Raw genomic sequence first — 15,806 nt, 5'->3', positions numbered from 1 at the left:
AATATAACATGTGGCCGAGGCTATTTACGTGAGTGGCTCGGTGAAGCATACAGTGTAGACTGGCTGTATGGAACTCAATTACCCGGAGTTGAAAAGTTGTTGACCTCACTCTACCCCACAACTCTGTGGGGGGGGGGGCGTGTGGGGGTCAGGTCCACAGGGAAGCTGCTAGGTCCCCCCTGTTGCCTCTGTGTTGCAATCAGGGGAACGTGAACACGCTCACACAATACTACAATATGCATCGCTGGCATGGACTCTGCATCACAGTTGAGTGGACAACGCTCGGGGGGTCGTAGTCCGTAGGGTCCGGGTTCGATTCCCAGCCGAGACAGAAACAAAAGGGCAGTTTCTTTCACTTCATTCTCCTGTTCACCTAGCTGTAACTAGGTACCTGGGAGGTACACTGCTGCTATAGGCTTCATCCAAGCAATGTGTGTGTGATTGTGAGAGGAGAGAGAAATGTGTAGTAGATATGATAAAGGAAAATAGGTCGAGAATCAGTACATTAAACAATCGACGGTGCGCGCACACTCTCACACTCTCACACTCTCACACTCACACTCTCACACTCTCACACTCACACACTCACACTCTCCACACTCTCACACTCACACACTCACACTCTCACACTCTCACACTCTCACACTCTCACACTCTCACACTCTCACACTCACACACTCTCACACTCACACACTCACACACTCACACACTCTCACACTCACACACTCACACACTCACACTCTCTCACACTCTCTCACACTCACACACTCACACACACACACACACTCACACACTCACACACTCACACACACACACACACACACACACACACACACACACACACACACACACACACACACACACACACACACACACACACACACCATTCTGAAACATATCAGGATTCCTTCATGACAATCTACACAACATTTGTTCGACCAATATTAGAATACGTAAAACATAAAGCCAAATTTTAAAAAGTACAAAAGTTTGCAACAAGATTGGTGCCAGAGCTGAGAGGGCTAAGCTACGAACATACGAACATAGGCTAATGACACTAGATCTAACAACTCTAGAGGATAGAAGGAACAGAGGGGATATGATCACAACTTACAAGATACTCAGGGGAATAGATTAGGTAGAGAAGAATAGCCTCTTCAGTTTGAGAGAAAGCATGAAAAGAGGACACAGTTGGAGGCCAACGAGCCTGAGGGAGGTTAGAAAGTACTCATACCCCCGTACGGGAAGTTAACAAATGGAATGCTCTACCACCAGAGGAAGTTGTGGAAGGAAGGAAGGAATTATCAAGGGAAAGCGCCAAGCCATTACGACTATATAGCACTGGGAAGGGATCAGGATAAGGATTTGGTGATGGGACGGTGGAATGAAATGGTGCCCCAACCACTTGGACGGTCGGGGATTGAACGCCGATCTGCATGAAGCGAGACCGTCGCTCTACCGTCCAGCCCAAGTGGTTGGGTAAGGAAGTTGTGGAAGCCACCTCCAAAAGTCAAAGTAGTTAGGTTGAATCGCAACAGGTAGAACAAGGCTGGTAGGCGGAGCATAAAGATCTAGACCTCCCTCCCTCGTAGACGCTGAGAGGTGAGCACTACATACAAGATACCGAGAGGCACCGACAACCCTCTCCCCCGCTCCTGTGCCAGGTAAGTCCATTACGGGCTCACCATAGCCCGTGCTACTTGGAACTTTTGTTCCCAGTAGCTGAATCTTAAACACCACCAACAAACGTCACCGACAAAGATGACACAGGAAGGATATTCAAATTAAAAACTAGGGGCCAGATTCACGAAGCAGTTACGCAAGCACTTACGAACCTGTACGTCTTTTCTCAATCTTTGGCGGCTTTGTTTACATTAATTAAACAGTTAACGAGCTCCGCAGCACCAGGAGCCTGTTTATAACAATAACAACAGTTGATTGGCAAGTTTTCATGCTTGTAAATTGTTTAATAAATGTAATCAAAGCCGCCAAAGATTGAGGAAAGATGTACACGCTCGTAAGTGCTTGCGTAACCGCTTCGTGAATCTGGCCCCTAGATCTCACTAACCCCATAGTCACGGATAGGTAAGCACACACCCATACGAAGGGTCCAGCGGCCGAGCGGACAGCGTTTGGGATTCGTAGGCCATAGACCTGGATTCGAGTCACCCGGCCGAGACAGAAACACGTAGGCAGAGTTTCTTTCACGTGATGCTCCTGTTCACCCAGCGGTAAATAGGTACCTAATAGTTAGTAGACAGCTGCAACGGGCTACATCCTGGAGACGAGAGAGAAATAAATATAATTCTTAATTTTAATCCTTTGTGTCAGGGGGGACAGGAAGCCAGTGTGTATTCATACACGTTAGGCTTATATCAAGGTCTCCCCCCCCAAGGTCGAATTACAGACCCCGCCCAGGATGCAACCCCACAAGAAGCTGACTCATGAGTACCTACTCACTGCTGGGTGAACAGATGCATTAGGTGAAAAGAAATATGCCCAACCACTTCTGTCCCTCCCGGAATTATTTTAATTGTGTGTTGAGAACAACCCCGACTGTACTACCAGGCCCCTATTATGTAGTAGATATAATAGAGGAAAATAAGAATTTGTAGTTCATTAGACTAAAGCCAGATTCCATTACGAACCTGAATCTGGCCTCTGATGGCTAGGCTAGGAAGCCGGAATCCGACTTTGGGGTCTGCAACTCGCAGCTTCAAATCCACATAATACAAGAACGCAAATTGACGCCGGGACACTGGTCCACCCCTGAGGGAGTCCGCCCGCCTCAAAGAGGGCGGCGGAGAGCGCTCGATCTCAACTACCTAATGCTTGTTCAGGGATTGTGAGACGCTGAACAGAGAGACCATGTTCAAAATAAGATTTATGAGTACACCGAGGTGAACTATGAGTGAACACACCGCCATAGTGACAGTATTGGGCAGCGCCACCCATCCTGTGAGTGGACACACCGCCATAGTGACAGTATTGGGCAGCGCCACTCATCCTGTGAGTGGACACACCGCCATAGTGACAGTATTGGGGAGCGCCACTCATCCTGTGAGTGGACACACCGCCATAGTGACAGTATTGGGCAGCGTCACTCATCCTGTGAGTGGACACACCGCCATAGCAGCATGTACAACACTCCCCAATAGGAAGAAAACCCGCTGGGTTGTTCATCCTGTCACTTGTACCCAGACACAGCTGGGACTTGCTTAACTGTCTCAAGTGAACAGCTCCTCAAACAAGAAGATTAACATTTATCAACCCCCAAAACTTACGTTATCTTGCGGGAGCAAAGTGGGGGAACCCATTTAAGAACAGTATATATATTTGATAAATAGTGTTTACCTAATTCAACGAATGTGGTGTTTGTAGATCATATTAAGTCTGTCTCCCTGCTACACCGGCTATCTTTCCGGTCTATTCCTGTCACATCACGTTCTTCTAGGGCCGACCTCAATAGCCTCGCGTGGACAAGTGGAAATGTTTCCTCCCCTTCCTCTCTATCTTTCTCTTTCCCTCCCTCTGTATCTCTTTCTCGCCCCTCCCTCCTTCTATCTGTCTCTCCCCCCCCTTCCCCCCTCCGTCCCTCATCCTTCAGATCCACCCCTCATCCCATCCCCCTCTCACTCTCCCCTTCCTTCCCCCCTCCCTGGATTCCATCACCTGGCCGTCACTTCCGGTCCCTTGTCTTGCAGGGAGCTTGGCCCTCTGGCGGGAGGAGATTTGTAGTTGTCTGTGGTCAGGGTGAGAAGGGGAGTGGGAACACCAGCACCAGCAGAGAGGAAATAAAGAGGAGGATGAAGGCGTCGAGTACAGATGAGGTACAATGAAGGTGGAGATGATGAATGAGGATAAGAAAGAGGAGAAGGGCGGGGGGGAGGGGGGGGGGGGGAGAACCCCGAAGCAAGAGGCAAGGACGAGCAGGGGGCCCCGAGGGAAGAGGAAGAGCCTGCACGAGGAGGAGTGACCGAGCGCGCGTGTCCTATCAGGGCTGTCATGTCTGGTTTGTTTTGGCAAGATCAGCTGTTGTGGCCAGACGCCCCCTTGATGGCTTTCCCTCCCCCGTCACCCCCCAACAGCACCCCTTCTCAACCACCTCACCCCCCCCCCCATACACACACACCCTTCACACATACACTCCACCCCCCCCCCTCCCCCGGGCCCTGGAAGGTGTGCACTTAGTGCGGGTGTGTACAACAGGCTGCTTGAACACAGCCTAGTGTCTATCTAAGCCGCCAGGATATCTTGTGGTGATGTCACTCCACATCTTTCTAAGTCACATCCACAAGACATCATTTAAATTGATAACGAGTTTGTTAGCGTCATTTTTAAACATTTGGATTAATTTGTAAAATATTGATGACTATACACTGAGGTACACAATGATAAATGGACATATTGTCTGCAAGCCTAAAGTTTTTTTATTTTGTCTACAACTTTTTGGAAAATCATGGAATACTTTTTCTTCGTTAATATAGTTAATTAAATACGTAAATTTAATTGTTTAAACATTTACACGAACCTGTAATTGGACATCCCAATACGTTTTTTTAATACTAATTGTATTAAAAATTGTATTTTTTAATATCATTTGTATTAATACGTAATACTAATTGTATTATCTAATGACCATGATCTAGTTAGAGACCGGGCCTCGGGGGATACTGATTCCCGGATTGTGTACTCACTTAGTTGTACTCACCTATTTGTGCTTGCGAGGAGTTAAGCTTTGTCTCTTTGGTCCCGCCTCTCAACTGGTGTACAGGTTCCTGAGCCTATTGGGCTCTATCATATCTACATTTGAAACTGTGTATGGAGTCAGCCTCCACCACATCACTGTCTAACTACTCTGACACTGAAAAAGTTCTTTCTAATGTCTGTGGCTTATTTTGGTACTCAGTTTTCACCTGTGTCCCCTTGTTCGTGTTCCGCCCTTACTAAATAGTTCGTCTTTGTCCACGCTGCCAAATCCAGTGAGAATTTTGTAGGTGGAGATCATGTCTCCCCTAACTCTTCCGTCTTCCAGGGACGTGAGGTTTAATTCCAGTAGTCTCTCCTCGTAACTCGTGCCTCTCAGCTCCAGAATTACTCTGGTGGCATATCTCTGAATCTTCTCTAACATTGTCTAACACTTTAACACTGGTCTAACACTCAAGGCTGGAGATGCATACTCTAGGATTGGTCTCACATATGTAGCATAAAAGGTTCTGCACGATTCCTTACACAAGTTTTTATAGGCAGTTCTTATTTTGGCCAACCTAGCATATGCCGCTGATGATAGCCTTTTGATGTGCATTTTTCCATATATCTGCTAAGATTCCGGTATGTAAAGATGCCTGAAAAATATCAGTTAAAGTGGAATGTTCGGTTAAAAAGCGCGTTCCCTGGGAACCCAAGGTGAGACTCCATCTGTTCCAACTGCCTTGTTTCTACCTAACTCCTTGAACAATTGTTCTACTTCGTCTTGAGACAAGTCTAAATACTCTGTTGTTGTTCTCTGAAATCTGCATTGTGTCTGTTCTCTGAAAACCATATTTTGCCCCAGACATTCTCCGGAACTGATCATTTAGTGTTTCACACATTTCCTTTTCATTCTCTGCGAATCTGTTCCCCATTTTCAACCTCTGGATTATATCCTTTACTTGGAATTTGCTTTTTATGAACTCAGAAAACACGCTTAATTCTGTTTTACATATGACCTCTTTTCCTTTCTCAAAAGGAAAAGTCTCTCTCTTTCTTCTCTCTCTCTTTTTCTTCTGTCTCTCTTCCCACTGTTGTATTGTTTCTTGCTGGCTCATAGTGTTGTGATGTTTGAGGGTTTAGACCTCTTCCTATATTTATTTCCACTATTTACTTCTGCGTCACTGTATTGGTGTAAATGTTCTTATTCCTTCATCACATCTCACAAAATAAGACATGCATCTTATTTACTTCCTCGCCTCACAATAACTCCTTCTATTCAAGTCAAAGTAAGTTTATTGAGACAATAAAATACATCACAAAGGGATAGAGTAGCCTAGGCTATTCCTACCCCTCCTCTCTTTGTACTCAAATTTATTAAAGAAGAGGCTACGTTCCCCCATAGTCTCCTCTCTTAAACTCAAGGTTACCACATGGTTCAGTCCCCCCTTCCCCCATTCTCTTCTAGGTTATCACTCCTCCATTCTCTTCTAGGTTATATAACGTCTACCATATCTAATTTCCTAGAGGACATGCGTTGGGTCTTGCCCAAGGGAGTGGAAGGTAGTCAATGTCAATTATCTCTCCGTCTTTCTCGGTAAATGCTAAATCCAACATTGACGGTACATCTTTTTCTCGTTATTGTAGCGTGGTAAACATGTAAACACATGTTATTGTAGCGTGGTAAACATGTAAACACGTGTTATTGTAGCGTGGTAAACATGTAAACACGTGTTCTTGTAGCGTGTATAACACGTAAACACGTGTTCTTGTAGCGTGTATAACACGTAAACACGTGTTCTTGTAGCGTGTATAACACGTAAACACGTGTTCTTGTAGCGTGTATAACACGTAAACACGTGTTCTTGTAGCGTGTATAACACGTAAACACGTGTTCTTGTAGCGTGTATAACACGTAAACACGTGTTCTTGTAGCGTGTATAACACGTAAACACGTGTTCTTGTAGCGTGTATAACACGTAAACACGTGATTGTGTCAAGGATGGAGATAGAGGGACGAGGGATGGTCAAGGATGGGGATAGAACGTCTAGAAGTCCTCTATACTGGCCTCATAAGCTTCCCAGTCTATTGATTTCAAATTAAAGTCGCCACTTATCAACAATCGTCATAAGGGCTGACTCTCATTTGAAACCATTTTTTCAACAAGTTGGAATCAAGAAGATTATACCTAATTTTACTAGAAATAATCTTATTAAATAGAAAGGTTGAAAGGATGAGGTTTCTATAGAGTTGATAAAGCGTAGAATTCTTATTTTATTTTTAATTATTTTTTATTTATGTAGATGAGTTCTTTCATTCTTGTAAGAACTCGTATGTTTATTTTAATTAGTGGCTCGGCGGGCTTTGCTCATCTCTCCTTTCAGAGAACTTCTCTTTTCACCTTTGAAATGTTATTTTTAAACCTATTCCTGCTGGGCTGAGAACCCAGCTAAAACATTTGCTGCCGTTTGTGAGTGTGGACGGGGGATAGAGCGAGTGGCTTGGGACGACACTCCCCGACCTTTGACCTGTCCGCCTAGCCTTTGGTTCCCTTGATAATGGTGATCCAACTCAACGGTAAATTTTACAGCAAATCACCCACGTACATGCACGCACGCGCGCACACATGCACCTACACACACACACACACACACACACACACACACACACACACACACACACACACACACACACACACACACACACACACACACACACACAATGGTCCAATAAATAGCTATTAAAGTTCAACCCGAGTAAATGTAAGGTAATGAAACTAGGCAGTGGAAACAGGAGGCCAGACACAGGATACAGAATGGGGGATGAAGTCCTTCAGGAAACAGAAGGATCTAGGAGTTGATATCACACCAAACCTGTCTCCTGAAGCCCACATCAAAAGAATAACATCGGCGGCGTAAGCAAGGCTGGCTAACATCAGAACAGCCTTCAGGAACCTGTTCAAGGAATCATTCCGAACCTTGTATACCACATATGTAAGACCAATCCTGGAGTATGCGGCTCCAGCATGGAACCCGTTCCTTGTCAAGCACAAGACGAAGCTTGAAAAAGTTCAGAGGTATGTCACTAGACTAGTCCCAGAACTAAGAGGCATGAGTTACGAGGACAGGCTGCGGGAAATGCACCTCACGACACTGGAAGACAGAAGAGTAAGGGGAGACATAATCACTACCTACAAAATTCTCAGAGGAATTGACAGGGTAGATAAAGATAAACTATTTAACACGGGTGGTACGCGAACAAGGAGACACAGGTGGAAACTGAGTACTCAGATGAGCCACAGGGACGTTAGAAAGAACTTTTTTGAGTGTCAGAGTAGTTAGTAAATGGAATGCATTAGGCAGTGATGTGGTGGAGGCTGACTCCATACACAGTTTCAAATGTAGATATGATAGAGCCTATGGCTACTAAAGCCTATGGAACTAAGGGAGCCGGTCGGCCGAGCGGACAGCACGCTGGACTGTGATCCTGTGGTCCCGGGTTCGATCCCGGGCGCCGGCGAGAAACAATGGGCAGAGTTTCTTTCACCCTATGCCCCTGTTACCTAGCAGTAAATAGGTACCTGGGTGTTAGTCAGCTGTCACGGGCTGCTTCCTGGGGGTGGAGGCCTGGTCGAGGACCGGGCCGCGGGGACACTGAAAGCCCCGAAATCATCTCAAGATAACCTCAAGATAGCACAACTAGGTAAGCGCGCGCGCGCGCGCACACACACACACACACACACACACACACACACACACACACACACACACACACACACACAGTGAGAGAAATGAAAGACGAATGGCTGACATTTCTCTCCCAAACAGACGTCAACCTGGGGACAGTTCAAGCCAATACCTGAGATGTATGGCGTGTTGTGTGTGTGTGTGTGTGTGTGTGTGTGTGTGTGTGTGTGTGTGTGTGTGTGTGTGTGTGTGTGTACTCACCTATTTGTGGCTGCAGGATCGAGCATTGACTCTTGGATCCCGCCTTTCTAGCCATCGGTTGTTTACAGCGATGACTCCTGTCCCATTTCCCTATCATATCTAGTTTTAAAATTATGAATAGAGTTTGCTTCCACAACCTGTTCCTTAAGTGCATTCCATTTATCTACTATCACGCTAAAAGAGGCTGTGTGTGTAGCTGTGCTTGCCAGAGTAAATTCATGCATACACCAGTGTTTGCGTGTGTATATTCGCGTATTTATTAATGCTGGGCGCGTATGTTTATGTATCAACCTTCATAAATCCACCAGCGTTTGCATGCGAATCCTTGTGTATCGCTGTGAGTGTTCGCGAGCACTGAATACCAACTGCTATAGGCTCTACCTCTTCGCCTCTCGCAGCTGTGCTGTGGTGTACAGTTGTGGTGTCTCACAGCTGTGGTGTGTAGCTGTGAGCTCCTGTGAACACACTTGGGCCACTTGTCATATTTTTTATTTTTTTTTTGAGATATATACAAGAGTTGTTACATTCTTGTAGAGCCACTAGTACGCGTAGCGTTTCGGGCAGGTCCCTGGAATACGATCCCCGCCGCGAAGAATCGTTGTTATAACCAAGTACACATTTTACTGTTGAGTTAAACAGAGGCTACAGTTAAGGATTTGCGCCCAGTAAATCCTCCCCGGCCAGGATACGAACCCATGACAAAGCGCTCGCGGAACGCCAGGCGAGTGTCTTACCACTACACCACGGAGACTGGTAATATATATATATATATATATATATATATATATATATATATATATATATATATATATATATATATATATATATATATATATATATATATATATATATGCGCTTCACTTTTCAACTTACGCTCTTTTTAGATAGTAATTTTTGTAACTATATGAGCCATCGTACATATATTGACATAATGGACAATTAGACAGTAGAATTCGGTACTATTCGCTTTATAGTCTGGAAAATTAAAGCTAAGACCAAGCTTAAATATTCCTAGGCCTAACATAGCACATATATGTGCTATATTAGGCCTCAGAAAGCGTGTATTAGGCCTAGGGTGGTTAGGTTAGGTTTTATTACCAACCTTGGTAATGGTACCCTAAACTACCTCTGGCAGGTTAGGAGAAGGGCACCTTAGTACGTCAGTTTCTTGATGTTGGGGCGCCTTTGGAGGACGAGCTGGGTGGTGGCGGGCCACACCCCGCTGTCAAGAGGCTGGGAGGAAGGGTGTGTGGCCCACCTGGGCGGGCTAGGCAGGCCGGGCCGGGCCGGGCCAGGCGGGCCACAAATTCGCGAGTATACAGATACACGTTGGGGGCCGCTTCGTCAGGGCGCCACTTGTAAGGCTCAGGCCACCACTGAAGACCCCGAGGTTAGTCCTGGCAGCTCTTGCTACCCTCTGAACGACCCTCTGAACGACCCCCCTGGCCTGCTCGCCTACCCCTGGCCCACCAGCCTACCCCTGGCCCACCAGCCTACCCCTGGCCCACCAGCCTACCCCTGGCCCACCAGCCTACCCCTGGCCCACCAGCCTACCCCTGGCACACACACACAGGGGCGTCGACAGCGCCGCCTGCAGGAGTATGGAAGTCAAGACTTGAGAGAAAGACTGCGAATATTAAGCCCTCAATCAACACCTTGAGGAAGATTGAGGAGACCACGGAGACGATTGGATGGACAAGCCCCCTCCCCCCCACAGGCGGCCAGAGGGGGCGGGGTGTTCTCCCAGGTAGTGGGCGGCCAGGGGGGGGGGGGTTCTCCCATGTAATGGGAGAGCAACATGAATCTCACTTTACCTTCCAGAATCAAAATATATGATGCACGTTAATTTTAATTTCACGTCGCTGTTCGTAAACTGGATACATGGGGTTTTCCACAGGTAAACTGGATACATGGGGTTTCCCACAGGAGGTAAACTGGATACATGGGGGGTTTTCCACAGGTAAACTGGATACCTGGGTTTTCCACAGGTAAACTGGATACATGGGGGGTTTTCCACAGGTAAACTGGATACCTGGGTTTTCCACAGGTAAACTGGATACATGGGGTTTTCCACAGGTAAACTGGATACATGGGGTTTTCCACAGGTAAACTGGATACATGGGGTTTTCCACAGGTAAATTGGATACCTGGGGTTTCCCACAGGTAAACTGGATACATGGGGTTTCCCGCAGGTAAACTGGATACCTGCAGTTTCCCGCAGGTAAACTGGATACCTGGGGTTTCCCGCAGGTAAACTGGATACCCGGGGTTTCCCGCAGGTAAACTGGATACCTGGGGTTTCCCGCAGGTAAACTGGATACCTGGGGTTTCCCGCAGGTAAACTGGATACCTGGGGTTTCCCGCAGGTAAACTGGATACCTGGGGTTTCCCGCAGGTAAACTGGATACCTGGGGTTTCCCGCAGGTAAACTGGATACCTGGGGTTTCCCGCAGGTAAACTGGATACCTGGGGTTTCCCGCAGGTAAACTGGATACCTGGGGTTTCCCGCAGGTAAACTGGATACCTGGGGTTTCCCGCAGGTAAACTGGATACCTGGGGTTTCCCGCAGGTAAACTGGATACCTGGGGTTTCCCGCAGGTAAACTGGATACCTGGGGTTTCCCGCAGGTAAACTGGATACCTGGGGTTTCCCGCAGGTAAACTGGATACCTGGGGTTTCCCGCAGGTAAACTGGATACCTGGGGTTTCCCGCAGGTAAACTGGATTCCTGGGGTTTCCCGCAGGTAAACTGGATAACTGGGGTTTCCCGCAGGTAAACTGGATAACTGGGGTTTCCCGCAGGTAAACTGGATACATGGGGTTTTCCACAGGTAAACTGGATACCTGGGGTTTCCACAGGTAAACTGGCAACACGGTTTTCCCTCCAGATGTAAACTGAGAACACAACACATAAGCAAACTATAACCACATCAGTTTCACATCTAGACACCTTAATCACGTTATAGAAACTTCCCTGTATCACCTCTCAATAATATATCTGACTCTAGTAACACACAGACACCTGGATTATTGAAGTCAGGTTTGGGGGTCAGTATATTATACAATGGTGCTAACTCATGGGGTCAGCATTTAGATTGGTGAAACTGCAGGAAGCCTGTAGGGAGCCGGTCGGCCGAGCGGACAGCACACTGGACTTGTGATCCTGTGGTCCTGGGTTCGATGCCAGGCGCCGGCGAGAAACAATGGGCAGAGTTTCTTTCACCCTATGCCCCTGTTACCTAGCAGTAAAATAGGTACCTGGGTGTTAGCTGTCACGGGCTGCTTCCTGGGGGTGGAGGCCTGGTCGAGGACCGGGCCGCGGGGACACTAAAAAGCCCCGAAATCATCTCAAGATAACCTCAAGATAGCCTCTTGGCCCACACCAGCAGCTACCCTTGATATCCACCCAAACTCATCCATAATTCATGTCTAACGTAATGTCTAACACACACATGTCTAACATGTCTAACGTAGACATAATTATATGTTTAACCTTCGTTTGAAACACTCGAGTGATCACCGCGTCCATAATGTTAGGAATTTTTGTCGTATTTCAGACTGCAAGGCGGAAAATAGTTACAAATTTTAATGAAAGTAAAATTTAAGTAAATTTAGATTTCAAAACCTACGTAGGGAAATATTGGTAATACGGTTTCCCCTGGAACACGACCTGACACTCGGTTAACAACCCCAATGAACAGCTTAGGGTGATGTGGTGAAGTTCGGTGCCCAGTCAATCCTTCCTGTTCGCGGTTGTAAATAACGCCCTAATCTCGCGTTCTCATTTTATTTCCTAATTTAAAAGCCACCATTCCAAAGCCAGAACAGTTATCATCAACACAGTCTACGTGGTGTAGTGGTAAGACACTCGCCTGGCGTTCCGCGAGCACTATGTCATGGGTTCGTATCCTGGCCGGGGAGGATTTACTGGGCGCAAATCCTTAACTGTAGCCTCTGTTTAACTCAACAGTAAAATGTGTACTTGGTTGTAACAACGATTCTTCGCGGCGGGGATCGTATTCCAGGGACCTGCCCGGTACGCTACGCGTACTAGTGGCTGTACAAGAATGTAACAACTCTTGTATATATCTAAAAAAAAAAAAAAAAAAAAAAAAAAAAAAAAAACGAATTCTCCTACTTTGCTTACTACTCTGCCCCCCCTCCCCCCCCCACACACCTCCAACGTGAACATCCCCCCTTCCTCCCCCACGACCCTCCTCCTCCTCCCCCCACGACCCTCCTCCTCCTCCCCCCACGACCCTCCTCCTCCTCCCCCCACGACCCTCCTCCTCCTCCCCCCACGACCCTCCTCCACCCCCCACGACCCCCCCCCCTCCTCCCTCCACGACCCCCGCCACAAGACCACCAGCTACACCTAAGAGCTCAGTAACTTCAGACCATTTTAACAAAGAGGGTGAAGGGCTCTTGGCCGGAGACTTGAAGCCCCCGCCCCAAGGTCCCTCGGAAGTGCCTTTTCAGCTGGAATTATTGCGTTTGATTTATATAAACTGGTGTAATAGGCAGCCGGAGGAGGCCTGGTCGACGACCGGGCCGTGGGGACGCTAAGCCCCGGAAGCACCTCTAGGTAACCTCAAGGCAGCCGTAAGATAGGGCGGGTGGTCCGTGGCGGTATTTGCTTTATTTTAGTTTTTAGTAATTAGTGTCTTAGCTTTTTACTGAGCTAATTTTGTTATATTATCTAAATTTATCTTCAGATCTATCTGTATCTGTACTCGTCTATGGTCATGCTTGCAGGGTCGAGCAACGCTCTTAACGCCTTTCGACCGTCATTAGTTTAGTGTAGTGACTTATTTTCCATTTATTTTGTTAATATCATGTTTACATTTACAATATTTGTGTCGAATTGGCTTCGACAACTTCGTCATCTTGTCCGTTCCACTTATTTACGACCCTTAAACTAAAGAAATAGTTCTGTCTGACATACGTGTGTGTGTTCTGTTTATATTTGTGTGTTATCTGTCTGCGCCGATTTGTGTGAACCTAAGTTTGACAGTGTGGTACTGGCCCTCAGACAGTGCCTCAGGGTACATGGCACTGGGTCTGGGACAGTGTGGTACTGGCCCTCAGACAGTGCCTCAGGGTGCATGGCACTGGGTCTGGGACAGTGTGGTACTGGCCCTCAGACAGTGCCTCAGGGTGCATGGCACTGGGTCTGGGACAGTGTGGTACTGGCCCTCAGACAGTGCCTCAGGGTACATGGCACTGGGTCTGGGACAGTGATGTGGTATATAAATGTGTGTGTATGTCCAAGTTTAGAGGTCAGATGATTGGGCGTACCTGTCGTTAATTCCGAGGATCAATGTCCCCGCGGCCCAGTCTCTGACCTGGTTGGTGGTTTGGTCAACCAGGTCAGACTGATCTGTGCTGGTTGGGCGCACTTCCTTTCACCTAATGCCTCTGTTTACCTAGCAATGAGTAGGTACTCAGGAGTTAGCTTGTTGTGGGGTCAGTAATTCGACCTTGGGAGGGGGGGGAGACCTCGGAATAAGCCTAACGTGTATGAATACACTCTGGCTTCTTGTCCCCCAGTCCAACACCTTGGGCTGGACAGTAGAGCGACAGTCTCAATTCATGCAGGTCGGCGTTCAATCCCCGACTGCACTATTCCTTCCTTCCCCCGTCCCACCACAAATCCTTATCCCGATTGGTTGATTGATAAAGATTAAGTCACCCGAAAGGTGGCACGGGCATGAATAGCCCGTAAGTGGTGGCCCTTTGGAGCTATTACCAGTATCAATAGCTGGTACTGGGGATCTGTGGACATATCCCGAGCCCTTCCTAGTGCTATATAGTCTCCGTGGTGTAGTGGTAAGACACACCACCATTTGGTCACCACTTGGTCCGGGAGACATCTCCCGTCCCGCAGGGTGCAGTTGCGCCTCCACAGATCTCCAGTATCATCTTTTGATACTGGTAATGGCTCGAAAGGGCCACCACTTACGGGCTATTCATGCCCGTGCCACCTCTTGGGTGGCTTAATCTTCATCAATCAATCAATCTGGTAAGACACTCGCCTGGCGTTCCGCGAGCGCTTTGTCATGGGTTCGTATCCTGGCCGGGGAGGATTTACTGGGCGCAAATCCTTAACTGTAGCCTCTGTTTAACGCAACAGTAAAATGTGTACTTGGATGAAAAAACGATTCTTCGCGGCGGGGATCGTATTCCAGGGACCTGCCCGGAACCCTACGCGTACTAGTGGCTCTACAAGAATGTAACAACTCTTGTATATATCTAAAAAAAAAAAAAAAAATATATATATATATATAGTTGCAATGGCTTGGCGCTTTCTCCTGATAACTACCTTACCTTAAACAACATAATATATAATAGTGTAAGCTTTAAAAATATTAGAGAATGGGTTGTAGGAACGTCCACAGAAAACGATGTGACGCTGGAATGCCTATGGGGCACACTACTGCAAACAGGATGGATATAGAGTCCATAACAAGTCACATGATGTTTATGGGGTCCACCATCACCAACAGGTTATAGTGGATGCTACTTGTGCAGAATAATATTCTGAACAATGTCATCCTGGACGTTAATGGTTATTATAAAGCATAAATGTTCACACTTCAATAAGTTAAAATCAATTCACGATTTTCAGACGCAGACGCTACACGAAGCTGTTGGAATCAGTAGAGAAAATACGAGAGCAGCCGTACAGGGTCTGGGAGCAAGGTCGAGTTAGAGTCCTTGAGGGTCTCTTCTCAGACTAGCCTCACCTGGTCCTAGTCATTTTTATTTTTATTAATTCATAAAAAATTTTTAGGATCTTAACTAAGCTTTTTTTAAAGAAATTATAATTAAGTTTATATTATTTTATATATTTTGTAATTGCCTTTTTTGCCCTGTTTTCCTTCAACCAGCCCTCTTATGCAAACAAGTATAGACCCAGAACTAAACCTCTTATCCACTATCTATGACAATCATCACTTTAATGATCAAAATTCCAGATATTATACAGCACATGATGTAAACAATAAATTGACATATAATCACAATGTAATTAACTTGAATGTAAGTACTCTAAGCAAACACTTTGATGATGTTAATGCCTTGATTTAAACTGTTGACAGCATATTCTCTTTTGTTATACTTACTGAAACGTGGTTAAAAAGAGGATACTACTCAACTCTTTAACATGCT

The 15,806-nt window shown here is 46.6% G+C and overlaps 1 long non-coding RNA gene across 1 annotated transcript in view; it reads left to right on the top strand.

The window, feature by feature from the left end:
- Positions 1 to 15,511, top strand: part of LOC138353477 (uncharacterized) — a 248,054-nt gene extending 232,543 nt beyond the window's left edge. Inside the window, exon 3 of the long non-coding RNA XR_011223171.1 lies at positions 15,265 to 15,511. This is a non-coding gene — a long non-coding RNA (uncharacterized lncRNA). The remainder of the gene's footprint in view (positions 1 to 15,264) is intronic.
- Positions 15,512 to 15,806: the final 295 nt, after the last annotated feature.

Source organism: Procambarus clarkii, chromosome 58 (genome assembly GCF_040958095.1).
Source record: "Procambarus clarkii isolate CNS0578487 chromosome 58, FALCON_Pclarkii_2.0, whole genome shotgun sequence".
Classification (NCBI taxonomy): Eukaryota; Metazoa; Arthropoda; class Malacostraca; order Decapoda; family Cambaridae; genus Procambarus; species Procambarus clarkii.
Note: the sequence above shows the minus strand (reverse complement) of the source record. Positions and strands in the feature narration are given on the sequence as shown.